Genomic DNA, 21,205 nt, shown 5'->3' on the forward strand with positions numbered 1-21,205 from the left:
CACGGTGGAAGGCCTACGAAAGAGTGTTCTAAGCACTCTCACGCTTATCAACTTAATAATGGTTTGGTTGAGGGTTTTAGGTCTCATCACATATAAACATACATTTTAATCTCTATTAAAACTATTTTGGTCCTATTACAACTATTGGTCCATATGATTGTTTTTAGTTGTATATAATACTCCCACTATGCTTATAAAACAATTTTTAAAGCAAGAGTATATGATACTACTAACATAACCTTTGCATTCATTTGATGGACTATATAGTTGCCTTAGGGCCTTAGGATGATTATGAACCTTTGTTTAGATTCAACACGAGCCTTGTGTTGAATCTCGGTCTAGGGATGGTGATTGATTTTAGTTACGCGTTTAATCACATTAAGGCGTGTTGTCTTAGGGGCGTTGGACCCAACTACTTCATTTTCATGCATATCATATAAAGCAAGAAAGAAGTACTTCAAAGTAAAGGTGAGCTTATGCTCATTACAACATTTGCATAAAACAAATTACTTTAAAGTAAAGAAGAGCTTATGCCCTTTTACAACATTTGATCAAATCAAATTACAACCAAAGTCTAATCTACACATTCCCATGGTTCAAACAAATTTGAAACGGCCTTTCACATAGCTCAATTATATTAGGCTTAGGTTCATAATCACCCTTTAATTAATTAACACATTAACTAATTAAATTGAATGCAACATTTTTCATTTGGTTTTTTGTATCCATAAAATTGATTTAAATGGAGCTAAACAAAATGAAAATCCAATTCTCATTTAAAGAGACAAAACAATTTTGTTCTCTACCTAATTTGGGCCAATATGCAATAACCACAACTTTTGGGCCATAAAGCAATTAACCTCAACTTTTGGGCTATATTGCAAAACTTTTGGGGTCACTTTGTAAAGACACAAAAGTCCACTACTTCATGTAATTACACTAGAACCCAAAATTTAATCAATGCAAAAACTTCATTAAAGGAGCAAAACAATTTGTCCTTTAGCGTTTTTGGACCTAAACGTAAAAACGTAAACTTTTGGGCCAAAGTGCAAATACACAAAAGTATCAAAACTTTATGTAATTGCATAAAAGGCCCCAAAAGTACCCCCACTAGGGGGTGGCCGGTTTTGGAAGAGGATAGAGTGATGTGTGTGTTGATTTGTGAGTTTTGACATAAAGCATGCAAGTGCACAAGTGGTGTGTGTGAAAGGGAATTAATCCTTTCACACCCACCATTATTTCTATTGCCATTTAAACAAATATCTAAAACATTTAAACATTTGAAAATGCATAACACATAAACTTTATGAAATAAATCAAAACTTTGAATCAAAACACAAACCTTTTTGTTCTTGGCAAAAATGTCAAGAACAATGAAGAACATTCATGAAAAACCCAAAATTTTTCCATGAACTTTTTCCACCCAAAACATTCCAAAACCATTCAAACTTTAGGGAAATAACATCTAACCAAACTAGGGTACATAGGGGTTCCAAAAGTCACTTGAAAACACTTTTAACAAGTCAAACAAGAACCCAAAAATCCACCCTTTGGATTTGGCCGAATTTTCCCAAAATCATGGCACCAAATTTTAGCTCCAATATTCATGCTCATATGAACTACATCTACAACATTTGAGATGGCAAATTTTCTAACAAAATTTACATTCAAAGAAACAAGAATAAAGCTTGTAACAATTACAACTTTTAAATCACAAACTATGAACCACAAAACCCAAAAGGATTCACCAACTACTAGACCTAGGCTCTGATACCACTTGAAGGATAATTTTGTGAAAACATGTTCATTTGAATAACATCTATAGCATGCATTTAACAATTAAAAGGCGGAATCATGCTTGCATGCATTCAAAAACAAAACATTAACCATGAAATTCAAAGCCTAGTAGATTGGTGAACCATTAATCAACTCAAAACAAAGTGAGTTGAAATTTATACCTTTGAAGATTCCTCTTTGCATAAGCAAAGGCTAATCACCCAAAGAGAGGGCCTTCATTCCTTGCATCTTAAATCTATGGATTTGGATGGAAGAATAGGTTTCTCCAAGTTCCCAAAATAGGGAACCTCTAAGTCTCTTCACCAAGGAGAGATTCGAGAAGATATAAGTGACCTTGGAGTAGTAGGATTGCTAGATTGATAGGAGCATATGTATGCGACTTAGTGGGCTTGTTCTTGTGCATTTATGTTGTTTTTCTTTAGTTATTTTAGTGTTTAAAGTCATTTTCGTGCAATTTCAGGTTTAGAGACGAAGTATGCAAAGAAGTGCGAAATGGAGCATTTTAGAGCAAAATTGAGCCGGAATGTTGTGTATGCTAATGGAGCACGAGGAATGGACGAGTTTGAAGGTCAAAGGAGCTTAAGAAATGAAGAAATAAAAGTGAAGAACAAAGAAGTCGGAATTGGCAACCAAAGTTTCTAAAGTTGGAAGTTCCTATTCTTGGAGGTTTCCATTTTCGTGAGTTTCTATTCTTGGCTTTGGGCTTTTAGATGACCTAAACCCTAATTCCTTGTGGATCCTAAGTCCATGCCGCACCCTAGGGCCTAATCATTTAATTTCTGCCAAGTTAAACCCTAATCTATCTCCCCTAGGGTTTGGGCCGCACCTAATGTTCTAGAAACCCTATTTTCTGATGGACTTTAAGCCCTTTGCCGCACCTCAACCCTAGACCATTGCTTAAATGTGATTTCCCTAGGGTTTGTGGTGCCTATATATATGTGTTCTAAAGCCTTGCCGCAGGTATCACCCTCTCCATACTTCAGAAATTCGTCCAAATACTTTTCCCCACCTAGCCGCAACCTTCATTCACCAACCAGCCACTTCCCACTCCTTGCCGCAGCCATTCCTTTACTCCAGCCACCATTCTACACCTCCATACACCACCCATACCTCTTGCCGCACCACCATACCATCCTAACTCTCTTCCAAAACCAAAATCACATCCAAAAATCCCCTAAACCCTCTCTGCCGCAGCAAGGAGAAGAAGAAAGAGGAGCTTGACGTGCAGAAATTCAAAGTGGAATTGTTGGGCGTTTTAGGTGTAATCTTTCTTATGTCTTCGATGTTTCAATTCAATAAACTTTGTGTTGTGAGTATGAGGAACTAAACCCCCCTTGGTTAGGGGGGAATTCAAAACCATGTACATGCTTGCAATATGATTTGATTACATTCAGTTGTTATTTCATAAGTTGTGGATTCAATTCGTTCATCTACTTGATTGATAACTTATTTGTGTATGTTGATTGAGAGTGCACGCTTAGTTTTCATGCATGAATATGATGCTAGATTATGAGGGAGTTTCACCTAATAGTTACAATCTTATAATCACAAGTAGTGAAGGTCGCTTGAAAACGATCGCGTTGAATGAATTCTTGGCATAAGTTTCATGCAATTCATAGTAACGAATGCTTTGTCAATGCTTATGTTTTTCATAGAACTTAATGATTCTTGCTTGTATCTCTATTATGCAATTCATGTAGGGAACTTGTAGGGAATGTTTTGGGTTGTTGTATGCAATCATCCAACTCAATAACTAGTGGAAAAACTGAGGGTTAATTAGTGCAATTCACGGTTAATTTGGGGCGTTGAGTATTCATAATTTATTGGAAGAACAACTGAAAATCATTTTGTTTGCAAGTGTGTCATGTGTGGAGAAGAACCTCCTAACTAGCCTTTTATCCATCCTTTTCATCCAAAAACGTTTTTACAATCTGTTTGTTTTAAAGTTTTTGTTTTGTTTTCAATTTTCGTCCAAAACAAATCCCCCTTTATTTTGAAGTCTTAGATTAGTTAGTAGGTGTTTGATTTGTGTTTCTAAGTGTTTTGATTCAAGTTTTCACCCAAATTCGTCCAAGTTCTTGTTAGGTTCTTAAAACTGCCCAGAAAGTGGTTTTTAGGCAGTTTTGAGTCATTAGGTTGCTGTTTTGAGTTTTAGGTTTGTTTAAGTGTTTTAACCTTTAGTTTTGCATTCTTTGAGTCTAGTTTAATGTTTTAAACTTTGTTTTTGAGTTTTTAAGTCAGTTTCCAAGTGTTTAGCAATCCCTCCTAATCTCCGGTCTAGAACGATCCCTACTTACATCTTTGCTACAATTTGACAAAAAGAGGGTTTAATTTGTGTGCTTATCTATTTCGCATCAAATTTTTGGCGCCGTTGCCGGGGATTAGCAATTTTGCTAATCCCTTGGATTGTTTTTGTTTCTTTTATTTCACTTCGTTTCTGATTTTGTTTAAGTTTCTGACCTAATTTTGTTTCTTGTTTCTTAGGTACTAGTGTATGACTAGAAGCTCTCAAACGATTCGTGCGAACATCTTGGATTTTGACGACGATTTTGAGAGGAAGTTGAGAAGAGCTAGAAACCAGCAAGAACACCATCCACCCAATTCCGAATCTGACCTTGAAGAAAACGTACAAGAAGAGGAGGAGGAAGCCACGGCAGGGATATTTGAAGAAGTCCAAGGCATGGCGGTGGACAACCGTACACTCAAAGAGCTTTCCGCCTCAGGTTTGGATAATGCCGCACCCTTGTGCATTCAATACCCCACGGCTGCCCAAGGTAAGACGGACGAGTTTGAATTAAAGTCAAGTTTGCTTCATCATATTCCTAAATACCATGGCTTGTCCATGGAAGATCCTAACAAACATTTGAAAGAATTTGAAGTAGTTTTCTCTAGTATGACTCCCGTCAATGTTGACGGAAATATCTTGAAGATGAAGGCTTTTCCATTCTCTTTGATGGATAAAGCCAAGGATTGGTTATACGAGTTAGCTCCCGGCACTGTCACTTCTTGGGAGAGTATGAAGAGAGCATACTTGGAGAAGTTCTTTCCAACTTCTCGCATCATCCTCCTACGCAAAAAGATAAGCGGAATTCAGCAAGAAGAAGGTGAGTCTTTTCCTACATATTATGAACGATTTAAATCACTTGTTGCTTCTTGTCCACAGCATCAGATGAAGGAGGAGTTGCTTTTGCAATACTTCTACGAGGGTCTCCTACCTCTAGAACGTCAAATGCTTGATGCTTCGGCGGGGGGGAGCATTGGTGGACAAAACACCCATGGCTGCCAAGATCTTGATCTCTAATCGAGCGTTGAACGCTCAACAATACGAGGGAGTAGGCTAAAGGGGACCCCCACGGCACCAAGTACATGAGGTAAGTTCAACTTCCAATCTTCATTCACAATTGGCTAATCTTACTTCTATTGTTTCACAGATGGCCGAGGGAATGAAGATGCAAGGACCTGTGGTGTGTGGCGTATGTTCTATCCAAGGACATGTCTCCGCGAAATGTCCTCAACTCATCGAGAATGGCGGATGGGAGAGTGCGAATGCCATTGGGTTTCAAACCCAAAATCAGTCAAGACATGATCCATACTCCAACACGTATAATCCGGGGTGGCGAGACCACCCAAATTTCAAGTGGAGGGATCCCCAACAACCTCAAAATCAAGGAGGCTTTAGGCAACAACCCCCGGGGTTCTTTTCCAAAACCTACGGCCAACCCCAAAATCAAGCCCAATCCGGCCCAAGTGCCTCAGGTACGTCTCTTGACAATGATGCACTTCTTAAGATACTAACTAAGTTGTCTAATGGGCAGGAAGATCAAGCTAAGGCTATGCAAAACCAAGATAAAAGGGTGGATCAACTTGAGAAACAAATTGGGCAGATTGCCGAGTTTGTAGGTAAGTTTCGAGATCCCGGACAACTCCCTAGTTCCACCTTTCCAAATCCAAAAGGAGGGTTTGAATCAGCCAAAGCAATCACCCTAAGAAGTGGTAAGGAAGTTGGGGCAGGTCCTACATCAAAAACAGGTCATAACGAGGATGAAATTTTGCAAATGGAAGAGGAGGAATCAAGGCTGCCCACGGCAAAGGTGGTTCCACCTTTGCCGTAAGCTCCTAGTATCCCAAATCTGCCCAATTCGTCCCACAAAGGTAAGAATGTGTCCAATTCAGTTCATACTAATGTTTTCCCTTCAAATGTGCCTTTTCCTAGTAGGTTCATGCAAACGAAGAAAGAAGAGGTAGAAAAGGATATCCTTGAAACCTTTAGGAAAGTTCAAGTTAACATACCTTTGTTAGATGCAATCAAGCAAGTTCCGAGGTATGCTAAGTTCTTGAAAGAGTTGTGTACCACTAGGAAGAGGATGTCGACTAAGGAAGTGGTAAAGGTAGGTGAGAATGTGTCCGCCATCTTGCAACGCAAACTACCTCCCAAATGCAAAGATCCAGGTAGCTTTACCATTCCTTGTGTCATTGGGAACACTAGATTTGAATCTGCCATGCTTGATTTAGGTGCTTCTATAAATGTTATGCCATATTCCATTTATGCATCTATGAACTTAGGAGCATTGAAAAATGATGGGGTAATAATACAATTGGCCGATAGATCTAACGCCTATCCAAAGGGAGTTTTGGAAGATGTTCTTGTGCAGGTTAATCATTTAGTCTTCCCGGCGGATTTCTATGTCCTCGAAATGGATGAATCGGACCATGCTCCTTCGCTGCCCATTCTACTTGGAAGGCCATTCATGAAGACAGCCCGGACGAAGATTGACGTGTATAGTGGAACTTTGTCCATGGAATTCGATGGGGAAGTTGTTAATTTTAATCTTTCTGATTCCATTAAATACCCTAGTGAGGACCATTCATGTTTCTCTATTGATATAATTGACTCTTTGGCGCAGGGATATCTCGACGATTTGAATGACGATGCGCTTGAAAAAGTCATTACACGAGGCATGGAACTCACAACTAAGGGGGCAGATTCTAGTGTAACCCACGACATACATGGACTAGGCCATGCCGTGCCCCCTAGTGAGGATCTAATTGAAGTTGTGGCTGCGCTTGAGTCCTCACCTAAGCTTGATGGTAAGTATATTAACCGTGAGTCCATTCCCATTTCGACTAACAAATTGCTTCCATCTATAATTCAGGCACCTACCCTTGAACTCAAGCCTTTGCCAAGCCATTTGAAGTACATTTTCTTGGGAGAAAATGAAACACTACCTGCCATCATTTCCTCCTCCCTCACGGCACAAGAGGAAGAGAAATTGCTTCGAGTTTTGAAGGAGTTCAAATCTGCTCTAGGTTGGACATTGGCCGACATCAAAGGTATAAGGCCTACGACTTGTATACATCACATATTTCTTGAGGAGGGGGCCAAACCAACTCGAGAGGCTCAACGCCGTCTCAACCCTCCTATGATGGAAGTTGTGAAAAAGGAGATCATAAAGCTTCTAGATTGTGGGGTTATCTTTCCAATCTCGGATAGTAGGTGGGTTTCGCCCGTTCAATGCGTACCAAAGAAATCCGAAGTGACGGTGGTAGCTAATGCCGAGAATGAGCTTGTCCCTCAACGTATTCAAACCGGTTGGAGGGTGTGCATTGACTATAGGAAGCTAAACACCACCACGAGGAAGGACCACTTCCCATTGCCGTTCATTGACCAAATGCTTGAGAGGTTAGCGGGTTATGCTTTCTATTGTTTTCTTGATGGTTATTCTGGTTATAATCAAATTGTCATTTCACCCGAGGACCAAGAAAAAACCACTTTTACATGCCCGTTTGGTACATTTGCATATCGTCGCATGCCTTTTGGTTTATGTAATGCACCTGCTACATTTCAAAGATGCATGATGAGCATATTTTCTGATTATGTAGAGAAGATAATTAAAGTGTTTATGGATGATTTTAGCATCTTTGGTGATTCGTTTGATAGTTGCTTGCATAATCTAAGTTTGATCTTAAAACGTTGCGTTGAAACTAACCTTGTTCTTAATTGGGAAAAGTGTCATTTTATGGTTAAACAAGGCATCGTTTTAGGTCATATAATCTCTGAAAAGGGTATTGAGGTTGATAAGTCGAAAATAGATCTTGTACGTCACTTACCCTCTCCGACTTCGGTTAGAGAGGTTCGTTCGTTTCTTGGCCATGCAGGATTTTATCGTAGGTTTATCAAAGATTTCTCGAAGATAGCACAACCTCTTTGCCGACTCCTACAAAAAGAAGTGGCGTTTGAATTCACCAAGGAGTGCACGGCATCATTCAACCAACTCAAGGAGTTGTTGACCACGGCACCCATCATTGTTCCACCGGATTGGAGTCTACCTTTCGAGCTCATGTGTGATGCGTCCGACTATGCTTTAGGAGCTGTTTTAGGATAAAGAAAGGACAAGAGGCCGCATGTCATTTACTACGCCTCACGGACGTTGAACGATGCACAATTGAACTACTCCACTACGGAAAAAGAACTCCTTGCCGTTGTCTTTGCTTTAGATAAATTTCGATCATATTTAATTGGAACTAAAGTAATTGTTTTCACTGATCATGCAGCTCTAAAGTACTTGCTCACCAAAAAGGAGGCCAAGCCACGGCTAATTCGATGGATATTGCTACTTCAAGAGTTCGACATAGAGATTCGGGACAAGAAGGGAAGTGAAAACGTGGTGGCTGACCACCTAAGCCGAATGGTGCATAATGAGGAGTGTTTGCCGATTTTGGAGACATTCCCCGATGAACAATTGCTGTCCATTAAGGTTAGTGCACCTTGGTATGCCGATATTGTTAATTTTTTGGTGTCAAAACGTATTCCAAGTGAGTTCACTAGGCACCAACGTGATAAACTTAGGCATGATGCACGGTTTTATGTGTGGGATGATCCGTACTTATGGAAATTTTGCCCCGATCAGATTATACGTCGTTGTGTGCACGATTCTGAATGTCATTCAATTTTAAGTTTTTGTCACACATATGCATGTGGAGGGCACTTTGGCACACAACGCACAGCCCTCAAGGTGTTACAATGTGGATTCTATTGGCCTAGTATTTTTAAAGATGCTAAAACTTTTTGCCTAACATGTGATAAATGCCAACGAATGGGTGGTATTAGTGCAAAGGACCAAATGCCGCAGGTTTCTGTCCTAAATGTTGAAATTTTTGATGTTTGGGGTATTGATTTTATGGGTCCCTTTCCTTCATCGTATGGTTTCATGTATATTTTGCTCGCGGTTGATTATGTGTCGAAATGGGTGGAGGCCAAGGCCACCCGGACTAATGATTCTAAAGTGGTTGCAGATTTTATTAGAACTAACATTTTTGCAAGGTTCGGAATGCCACGAGTGATCATTAGTGATGGAGGGTCACACTTTTGCAATCGGACCATTGAAGCGTTATTGAGGAAATACAGTGTCACCCATAAGGTTTCTACACCTTACAATCCTCAAACGAATGGCCAAGCCGAGGTTTCCAACCGAGAGATCAAGCAAATACTTGAGAAGACCGTTGGGCCAACACGGAAGGATTGGAGCTTACGGTTAGATGATGCACTTTGGGCGTATCGTACGGCGTACAAAACCCCCATTGGGATGTCCCCCTTCCGACTTGTCTATGGCAAGGCATGCCATCTTCCTGTTGAATTGGAGCACAAAGCACTTTGGGCCATCAAGAAGTTTAACATGAACCTCGAGGAAGCAGGAAGTCAAAGGAGATTGCAATTAAATGAGCTTGATGAGATACGGCACGAGGCGTACCATAATGCAAGCATTTACAAGCAAAAGACCAAAGCTTTCCATGACAACATGATCCGTGGGAAATCATTCTCAATTGGGCAGAAAGTGCTATTGTTCAATTCCCGTTTACGTTTGTTTCCCGGTAAGTTACGTTCTAAGTGGATTGGACCGTTTGTTATTACTAATGTATCTTCTTATGGTGCCATCCAGATTCAAAGTCTCAAAACAGGTCATGAATTCCAAGTGAACGGACACCGTTTGAAGCCATATTATGAGAACTTTGTTGAACAAACCGTGGATGATATTTCTTTGGGTGCCGTGGGCATAAATGGAGAATGACTGAGCTCTTCGTCCGGCTGTACGATGTTAAAGGAAGCGCTACTTGGGAGGCAACCCATGCAATTCAACAAAGGAAGACCAAGGAATTACTCCAATTCCAGATTTGCGTTCCTAAACTCTTCCCTTTGTTGTTTGTTTCGAATCTGCCTATTTAGTTGTTTTAGTTGCTGTTTGTGTGTTTCTTTTTGTTTAGTGTGATTTTATGCTTGAAACATTGAGGACAATGTTGGATTTAAGTGTGGGGGGGGGGGTAACTAAGTGTTTTAGATGCAAATTCATGGGAGTTTATCACCCTTAACTTGGAGACTTGTTCCTTGCTGTTTTTAAGTGTTTTTTAGCAGTTTTGATGTGTTTTAGTGTGTTTTGAAGTAAAAATCCGAAAATCACATAAAAATTTGAAAAATTTGTTTTAAAAACCCAAAAAGAGTTGTTTTTGTGTGTTTGTTTGTGTCTTAGGGTACCTTCCAACACAATGATGAGGATTTGGTTTTTAATTGCATGACTGTTAAAGAGAGTGATTAACATGGATGAAAGTTTGATTTACTCTTTGTTTATGCTTGGTTGTGGTTATAACTTATGAATTCACATGCAATCATAAAGGAAAAATCAGTTTTTGTAACATGCTTGAAGGAAGGAACTCGAATTAACGCTACAACCTTGTGAGACTTGAGCCTAAACGTTTATTTGGAGAGTTAAAATCTGTGCATTCTTTGTTTTCTAAGTCGTTGCATGATCTCATTATTCCTTGCTTGGTTGCTACTTAGAAGGTGTTTCATCATTTAGTTCCAAATGCTAGAACTCATGCCCATTTCATTCAAAGCATGTCATTGAATTGCATAACACATATTCAAGATGAAGTTGTGTAATGACCACCACCTTAGCCAAAATGCCGTGTGCGCTATGTCATTATGTTTTGTAGGTTTTTAACCCCGTTGAGCCGTGTTTAGCTTTTCTTTGTTAACCCACATTAACCTCACCTAGCCTAGTTTAGGACCATCCATACCCTTGTTCTTAAAGCATAGTAAAGCATGATTCGAATTGAATTCCTGTTAATCTATGTTAGCAGAAAACAAGTGTGGGGGAAGTGTTTTCATGAGGAATTGTGTGCCATAGGCACGGCAAAGAAAAGAAAAGAAAAAAAAATGAAAAAAAAAAATAATAATAATAATATGAAAAGTATGAAAAAGAGTTGAAAAGTTGAGAAAAAGAGTTTCAAAGTATTGTTTGTTGAAGTGAGGGTCCAAAACAATGAATTCGGCCCTAAGGAGTTGTTCAAGTCTCCCCCGTGTGTGTTAAAGTTAACTTCTGCATTCTAAGTGAATTCTAAGTCTCAATTTCAGTGCTTTGCTTACTATTGCTTGAAGAACGTTTGTTTTCCCTACCCTTTCTTTGTTAACCAAAACCCTAAGCCCCGTTACAACCCTTAACTTCTATCTTGAGTGTTGTGTATTTCAATTTGTGGAGTTTGAATTTGGTATGAGCATATGGTGTCACTGGTTCTCGCATCTAAGTAGTAGCATTCCATTCATGAGATCATATCTAAACATGCTTCTTAACTCTAGAAATTGCGTTCTTTGTGAAACATATATGTGAGCATTCGTTTTCATATCTACATCAATCTTCTCACATATGACTAGTGTAGGGTGTGGGGTTAGAAAATCTGAGTGAAAATAGAGTGTATATCCTGTAAGGAATTGAGGAAATTCTCTAAGGCATGTTACCACATTCAAAGCATTGTTTTAATTGATTACTTGTGAACTAGTAAGTAGTGGCTTTAATTAAGTATGTGCTTATGAGTAAAGATGACTAAAATTTGTGGGGATAACAATCTTTAACATGTCATGTGCATTGGAAATCCCTGAGGCAAACGTTGGAAGGTTTAGGTTTTGTTTTGGTTAGTTTGTTTCGTTTTGTTTTCTTTCTCTTGTTTGTTTTGCTCGAGGACTAGCAAAAGCTAAGTGTGGGGGAATTTGATAGGAGCATATGTATGCGACTTAGTGGGCTTGTTCTTGTGCATTTATGTTGTTTTTCTTTAGTTATTTTAGTGTTTAAAGTCATTTTCGTGCAATTTCAGGTTTAGAGACGAAGTATGCAAAGAAGTGCGAAATGGAGCATTTTAGAGCAAAATTGAGCCGGAATGTTGTGTATGCTAATGGAGCACGAGGAATGGACGAGTTTGAAGGTCAAAGGAGCTTAAGAAATGAAGAAATAAAAGTGAAGAACAAAGAAGTCGGAATTGGCAACCAAAGTTTCTAAAGTTGGAAGTTCCTATTCTTGGAGGTTTCCATTTTCGTGAGTTTCTATTCTTGGCTTTGGGCTTTTAGATGACCTAAACCCTAATTCCTTGTGGATCCTAAGTCCATGCCGCACCCTAGGGCCTAATCATTTAATTTCTGCCAAGTTAAACCCTAATCTATCTCCCCTAGGGTTTGGGCCGCACCTAATGTTCTAGAAACCCTATTTTCTGATGGACTTTAAGCCCTTAGCCGCACCTCAACCCTAGCCCATTGCTTAAATGTGATTTCCCTAGGGTTTGTGGTGCCTATATATATGTGTTCTAAAGCCTTGCCGCAGGTATCACCCTCTCCATACTTCAGAAATTCGTCCAAATACTTTTCCCCACCTAGCCGCAACCTTCATTCACCAACCAGCCACTTCCCACTCCTTGCCGCAGCCATTCCTTTACTCCAGCCACCATTCTACACCTCCATACACCACCCATACCTCTTGCCGCACCACCATACCATCCTAACTCTCTTCCAAAACCAAAATCACATCCAAAAATCCCCTAAACCCTCTCTGCCGCAGCAAGGAGAAGAAGAAAGAGAAGCTTGACGTGCAAAAATTCAAAGTGGAATTGTTGGGCGTTTTAGGTGTAATCTTTCTTATGTCTTCGATGTTTCAATTCAATAAACTTTGTGTTGTGAGTATGAGGAACTAAACCCCCCTTGGTTAGGGGGGAATTCAAAACCATGTACATGCTTGCAATATGATTTGATTACATTCAGTTGTTATTTCATAAGTTGTGGATTCAATTCGTTCATCTACTTGATTGATAACTTATTTGTGTATGTTGATTGAGAGTGCACACTTAGTTTTCATGCATGAATATGATGCTAGATTATGAGGGAGTTTCACCTAATAGTTACAATCTTATAATCACAAGTAGTGAAGGTCGCTGTTTTGAGTCATTAGGTTGCTGTTTTGAGTTTTAGGTTTGTTTAAATGTTTTAACCTTTAGTTTTGCATTCTTTGAGTCTAGTTTAATGTTTTAAACTTTGTTTTTGAGTTTTTAAGTCAGTTCCAAGTGTTTAGCAATCCCTCCTAATCCCCGGTCTAGAACGATCCCTACTTACATCTTTGCTACAATTTGACAAAAAGAGGGTTTAATTTGTGTGCTTATCTATTTCGCATCATAGATGTACCCCCCAAGGTGGCCGGCCTCTTTAGAGAGAAATGGAGAGACATGTTCTCTCCAATTTTCCCCAAAACAAAACCCCAATGAATTTTAGGCTATAAAGTCATATTTATACCTTTATTCATTTGAGTGGCAAACTTGTAAATAAATCCAAGTTCACTACCCTTAGCATCATGGCCGGCCCTAGGGTATTTTGGGCTAATTAGGCCTTTGTGAATCATTATTCATTAAGTTGTCATACAACTTAAGTCAATGGACTTGATGTTCGAAGTCCATTGGGCCATAAGGTCCAAAACTATCCCCTAGGTCTTTAACGAACTTATTCGTTTGATTAATTAACATATTAATTAATCCTTGCCATAAATAAATGATTAAACCATTTAATCATTCTTACTCATCTCCGTTTAATCTCCAATCTCCACCTCTTATGGTGTGCGATCCATTAGGTTCCTTTTAGCGAGGCAGTGGGCGATTAAAACCATTTTACATCAACTGTGAATTTGAAACTTACTTTCAATTCTCCCTTTAGTGATTACACACGTTTAGGGCTTCCACAAACCATGAGTGACACCTAGCAGCATATCATGGTTACCCAAGCTAATCAGAAGAGGTTAGAGAACCTATTCAGTTTGGGATTACAAATGCAATACGGTCTTTCTCTAATCTAATACTCTTGACCACATTGTTTGGTTTGATAGTTTATATGTTCATGTCTACTATCCAATGTGATTCGTGTGCTTATATGATTTCCTTGAATGTGATTTAGAACGACTTTTTCTAAATCTCATTCATACTCTGGCCAGAGATTCTAAATCATATCATAGAGCATTCTCCCTCAAACAGTTTGAAGGTTAGAGATCCCTTGTTGCGCATTCACTTGCCTCCATGGCTAAGTGGCTTAACCCCAACGATGCCATGGACACCCTCCTGATGGAGTGACTTTGACATAATCAAAGATCAAGGACTTAACCATAAGACAACTATGATGCCTCAGGTCAAAGGACTACTTTGCATTATCCCAACCATGAGTTCTCATGTGACATGAGTATGAGAACTCTTCGTCGATCACGTTCAGTGAACTCATTCTCTATTGAGCACCTACGTACTTGTCTTGATGTCACACACACCAATGACTCGAGACTAGTCACTCTCCCTGATAGAAGACATAGCACGTACCGATCTTGACGAACTGTCAATGCCCAATTGGCAATCCTATGATCAGGAACATTTAGGATGTGTCTACGAAAGAATGATCTCATGAATCTAACTTCATTAGATTACATTCTCCCAATCACATATTCCTTGGACTTTATCGTTTAAGCATATAACATTTATAGGAGACCGCTCAAACAATAATCTTTGCCCTTTATATTAAACTAGATTAGTTTAACATGTGAAATGTCCGTAAAGTATCATCATATGATTGGCTTTAGGGTACATTTCCAACAGATAAGTCCAAGGAATATGTGATTGGGAGAATGCAATCTAAAGAAGTTAGATTCATGAGACCATTCTTTCGTAGACACATCCTAAACGTTCTTGATCATAGGATTGCCAATTGGGCATTGACAGTCCGTTAAGATTAGTACGTGCTGTGTATTCTCTCAGGGAGAGTGACTAGTCTCGAGTCATTGGTGTGTGTGACATCAAGACAAGTACGTAGGTGCTCAATAGAGAATGAGTTCACTGAACACGATCAACGAAGAGTTCTCATATTCATGTCACATGAGAACTCATGGTTGGGATAATGCAAAGTAGTCCTTTGACCTGAGGCATCATAGTTGTCTTGTGGTTAAGTCCTTGATCTTTGATTATGTCAAAGTCACTCCATCAGGAGGGTGTCCACGGCATAGTTGGGGTTAAGCCACTTAGCTATGGAGGCAAGTGAATGCGCAACAAGGGATCTCTAACCTTCAAACCGTTTGGGGGAGAATACTCTATGATATGATTTAGAATCTCTGGCCAGAGTATGAATGAGATTTAGGAAAGTCGTTCCGAATCACATTCAAGGTAATCATATAAGCACACGAATCACATTGGATAGTAGACATGAATAAACTATCAAACCAAACAATGTGGTCAAGAGTATTGTATTAGAGAAATACCGTATTGCATTTGTAATCCTAAACTGAATAGGTTCTCTACCTCTTCTGATTAGCTTGGGTAACCATGATATGCTGCTAGGACAACTCTTGGTTTGTGGAAGCCCTAAACGTGTATAAACACTAAAGGGAGAATTGAAAGTAAGTTTCAATTCACAATCGATTTGAAAGAGTTTTAATCGCCCACTGCCTCGCTAGAAGGAACCTAATGGATCGTACACCGTGTAAGGTGGAGATTGAAGAAACAATGGAGATGAGTAAGAATAATTAAATGGTTTAATTATTTATGGCAAGGATTAATTAATATGTTAATTAATCAAACGAATAAGTTTGTTAAAGACCTCGGGATAGTTTTGGACCTTAAGGCCCAATGGGCTACGAACATCAAGCCCATTGACTTAAGTTGTATGACAATTTAATGAATAAAGATTCACAAAGGCCCAAAAGCCCAAATCCCTTATGTGGCCGGCCATGTGTGTTGAATTTGGGTTTTTTGGTTCTTTAGGTCATTTAAAGAAGTGACTATATAAAGAACTTTATAGCCTAAAATTCATTAAGGGTTTCTTTTAGGAAATTGGAGAGAACACAAAGCTCTCATTTCTCTCTAAAGAGGCCGGCCCCCTTGGAGGGATTAGCTAGTAATTTTTCTCCTCCAAGGTCACTCATTTCTTCATCAATCTTACCTTGGTGTGGAGACTTAGAGGTTCTCAATTTTGGGAACTTGGAGAACCATATTCTTCCATCCAAATCCATGGATCTAATAAGCAAGGAATGAAGGCCCTCTCCTTGGGTGATTAGCCTTTGCTTATGCAAAGAGGAATCTACAAAGGTAAAATTTCTCAACTCACTTTGATTTGAGTTGAGTCTTGGTTCACCAATCTACTAGGCTTTGAATTTCATGGGTAATGTTTTGTTTTTGAATGCATGCAAGCATGATTCCGTCTTTTAATTGTTAAATGCATGCTATAGATGTTATTCAAATGAACATGTTTTCACAAAATCATCATTCAGTTGCATGTGCATTCCTATCCAATTCAATAACGTAAGGAAGACTTGAAGGTTAAAAAAGTGCTATCACAGTTAACCTAGGGCATTGAGATTCATAGTTTATTGAAAGAATGACAGGAGCATATTTATGCGCCTTAGTTAGCTAGTTCTTATGCATCTTTGTTATGTTTTCAGGTTTAAAGGACATATTACATGAAATGATGCAATTTGGAGCTTTTGGAGCAAAAAGTGAGCTTGAATTGAAAAGGACATGCTTGGAACGCAAGGTTGGGATGGAATTGAAGAGTTGAAGATTTGAGGTTTCCTACTTGAAGTAGGAAAGCTAAGCCTAAAAGTTTCCATTTTGGGTCGATCTTTCCTAAATCGGAATTGGCAACCAAAGTTTCTAAAAGTTGGAAGTTTCTATTCTTGGAGGTTTCCATTTTCGAGAGTTTCTATTCTTGGCGTTGGGCTTTTAGATGACCTAAACCCAAATTTCCTTGTGGACCTTCAACCGATGCCGAACCCTAGGGCCTAATCATCTAAAATCTGCCATGTTAAACCCTAGTCCATTTCTCCTAAACCCAAGCCGCACCTTTCCACCTAGAAGCCCTATTTTACAAACCCTAAACCCTAGTCCACTTAAGTGCCGCACCTAACCCTAGCCCATTGTTAAAAATCTGATTTCATTAGGGTTTCTAAGTGCCTATATATACCACCCTTACACCCTAGCCGCATACATATTCACCTCCCATTCTACAAATCAGAAATCGTCCATCACCCTAATTCACCTTGCCGCAGCCACCATCATCCATTCCAGCCAATTCCCATCCTTGCCGCAGCCACCATCCACCTCCATACACCATTCTACACTTCCATACACCACCCACACACCTTGCCGCACCACCATATCATCCTAACTCCATTCTCAAACCAAAACCACATCCAAAAACCCCCAAAACCATCTCTGCCGCAGCAAGGAGAAGAAGAAAGAGGAGCTTGAAGTCAGAAATTCAAAGTGGAATTCTTGAGCGTTTTAGGTGTAATCTTTCTTATGTCTTCGATGTTTCAATTCAATAAACTTTATGTTGTGAGTATGAGGAACTAAACCCCCTTAGTTGGGGGGTAATTCGAAACCATGTACATGCTTGCAATATGATTTGATTATATTCAGTTGTTATTTCATAAGTTGTGGATTCAATTCGTTCATCTATTTGATTGATAACTTATTTGTGTATGTTGATTGAGAGTGCACGCTTAGTTTTCATGCATGAATATGATGCTAGATTATGAGGGAGTTTCACCTAATAGTTACAATCTTATAATCACAAGTAGTGAAGATCGCTTGAAAACGATCGCGTTGAATGAATTCTTAGCATAAGTTTCATGCAATTCATAGTAATGAAGGCTTCGTCAATGCTTATGTTTTTCATAGAACGTAATGATTCTTGCTTGTTTCTCTATTATGCAATTCATGTAGGGAACTTGTAGGGAATGTTTTGGGTTGTCGTATGCAATCATCCAACTTAATAACTTGTGGAAAAACTGAGGGTTAATTAGTGCAATTCACGGTTAATTTGGGGCGTTGAGTATTCATAATTCATTGGAAGAACAACTGAAAATCGTTTTGTTTGCAAGTGTGACATGTGTGGAGAAGAACCTCCTAACTAGCCTTTTACCCATCTATTTCACCAAAATCGTTTTTACAATCTGCCCTATTTCCAATCTGTTTTCTTTATTTTAATTTTCGTCAAAACAAAATCCCCCTTTATTTTAGAGTCTTAGATTAGTTAGAAAGTGTTTTGATTTGTGTTTCTAAGTGTTTTGATTCAAGTTTTCATCAAATTTCGTCCAAATTAGTGTAGGTGCTCAAAACTGCCCAGAAAGTGGTTTTTAGGCAGTTTTGAGCCTTCTAGTTGCTGTTTTGAGTTTTAGGTTTGTTTAAGTGTTTTAAACTTTACTTTTGCATTCTTTGAGTCTAGTTTAGTGTTTTAAACTTTGTTTTTGAGTTTTAAGTCAGTTTCCAAGTGTTTAGCAATCCCTCCTAATCCCCGGTTTAGAACGATCCCTACTTACATCTTTGCTACAATTTGACAAAAAGAGGGTTTAATTTGTGTGCTTATCTATTTCGCATCAAAGAAGCAATTGGAAATCAATTTGAATGCAAGTGTTTCATGTGTGGAGAAGATCCCCCTAGTTACCCCATATCTCATCAAATCACCTAATTTTGTCTAAGAATCTGTTTTCATTGTTCTTGTCTTAATTTAATTAATTTCGTCCAAAATCAACCCCACCTTATTTCTTTGAGTCATATTAACTAGAACTTGTCTTAGAATATGTTTTTAGGTGTTTTAGGTCATTAGAAAATCAAAATTCGTCCAAGTTGTGTTAGAGTCCCAAAACTGCCCAGAAAGTGGTTTTTAGGCAGTTTTGAGTGTTTGTTTGCTATTCTGAGTCTTTTGGTTTGTTTTAGTGTTTTAGAGTTTAGTTTTGCATTCTTTGAGTCTAGTTTAGTATTTTAAACTTTGTTTTACAGATTTGAGTCAGTTTAGAGTGTTTTAGCAATCCCTCCTAATCCCCGGTTTAAGAACAATCCCTACTTATCCATACTACAATTGTCAACAAGAGGGTTAATTTGTGTGTTTAGTTATTTTACGCATCAAGTGTTATGGTAATGAGTGGATGTAATGGGTGTAGTGGATGAGTGTTTGGTAATGAGTGGATGTAATGGGTGTAGTGGATGGATGTTTGGTAATGAGTGGATGTAATGGGTATAGTGGATGAGTGTTTGGTAATGAGTGGATGTAATGGGTGTAGTGGATGAGTGTTTGGTAATGAGTGGATGTAATGGGTGTAGTGGATGGATGTTTGGTAATGAGTGGATGTAATTGATAAGCTCATATTTATATATATTTTACATAAAATTCACTTGTCTTTTCTTAGTTAGTTCCTTATATTTTTGAGCTATTTACTATGTTTTTGTGTTTTGTGTGATTTATCAAGCAAAGAAAAGAAAAGTGGCACAAGTGAGTTATTAAGTAACAAATTCGTCAAAACTGCCTGTGCAGATTAGCTGACTTTGGAAGCATGTTACGAACAGCTCAGAATGAATGCGAGAATGAGCCTTATATTCTTGGAAATCTACGGATGTCTATTTTCTGGAGCAATTTACGGATTGTTAATATCATTCTTCTAGAAGAAGTTATGGGCATTGTAACATTGAAAGGTTCAGAAAAGGGCTAAGCAGATTTGGCTAATAAAGTGAGAAAGTAAAGGCACTTGTTTTGTGTTTTGCTTTGTCATCAACACTCAGTAGCAAATAGGGTTATGATTGCACTCATTTGGCTTTGGAGCAAGTGGAAATGCACAGCTAGAAGATGAACAAGGCACATGGAAGAAACATGGACATCACACACACAAAGAGAAAGGCATGGCATGGACAGTTTGACATGGGCAGAAAATGGGTGGATTGTTGGCTGAAATAATGAAGAATATGTGTGTGCAAATGCAAAGGAAAAACACACACACATGGGCAAAGGAAACACACACACATGGGCAGAAAATGGGTTGATTTGCGGCTGAAATGATGGAGGTCATGTGTTTGCAAATGTAAAGGGAAACATGGACATCACACACCCATACAAACTGCACATGCAAGGAATTGAAGTGGTCCTCTCCTTAGCCTATAAATACATCCACCATTCCCCTTCCTAAAAACAATCTTGATCCATCAAAAGAGCTTCATTCACAAACACAATTTCCTTGTAGTGACCTCCATCCATTCATCTAGACATACTACATCTCACCAATCCATACACTTTCATCTATTAGCTGTGCAAATTGATGTGAAAATTAAGTTGACACACAAATTAAACCCTATTGATGACAATTGTAGTAAGGATGCAAGTAGGGACCGTTCTAGACCGGGGATTAACTAGGGGTGCTAATCAACACAAATAAGACTCAAAAACACTAAACTAGACTCTATAGACTCAAAACTAACTCAAAACACTCAAAACAGCAAATAACAATAAAAAAGACTCAATTCTAGACCTAAAAAGTGATTTGGACGAATTTAACTTTTAAAACATAAACTTTGAAAACAAACTTTAACAAAAACGATTTTGATGAAATAGAATGGGGAAAGGCTAGCTAGAGGGTTCCTTCTCCACACATGAAACATATGCATACGACTCGATTTCCAATTACTCTTTCAACAAACCATGAATGACAATGCCCCAAATTAACTAGATTGCACCAATTAACTCTCAGATTTCCCTAGATTCATTGAATGAATGGAATACGCATTACAAACAAATTATTCTTATCAAGGACCCTAACTATGGAATACGCATGATAGAGACACATATCAAAGATCATTAAGTTCAATGGAAATCATAAGCATTGACGAGGCATTCATAACTATGGGATACGCATGTTACTCTTGCCAAGGATTTACTTAACACAATCGTGACTAGCGACTTTTACTACTTATGAATATAAGTTAATAACGATTAGGTGAAATTCCCTTATACTCTAGCATCAAATTCATGCATGCGAACTAAGTATGCATCCTTAATTAACACACAAGAACAAGTTATCAATCAAATAGATAAGTAAACCACATTCACGATTTATGAAATCATAATTGGAAGAAATCAAGTCATATAAAACATATGATCATGGCTTTGAATTCCCCTCTAACTATAAAGAAATTAGTTCCTCATGTTAGCAAATAAACAAAGATAAATAAATTTAAACATTGACATAAAGATAGAAAACACCTAGAATCGCTCCAACAATCCAACGTCTTGAATGGCATGCACGGCTCCAAG

The sequence above is a fragment of the Malus domestica genome, chromosome 09 (assembly GCF_042453785.1).
Source record: "Malus domestica chromosome 09, GDT2T_hap1".
Classification (NCBI taxonomy): domain Eukaryota; kingdom Viridiplantae; phylum Streptophyta; class Magnoliopsida; order Rosales; family Rosaceae; genus Malus; species Malus domestica.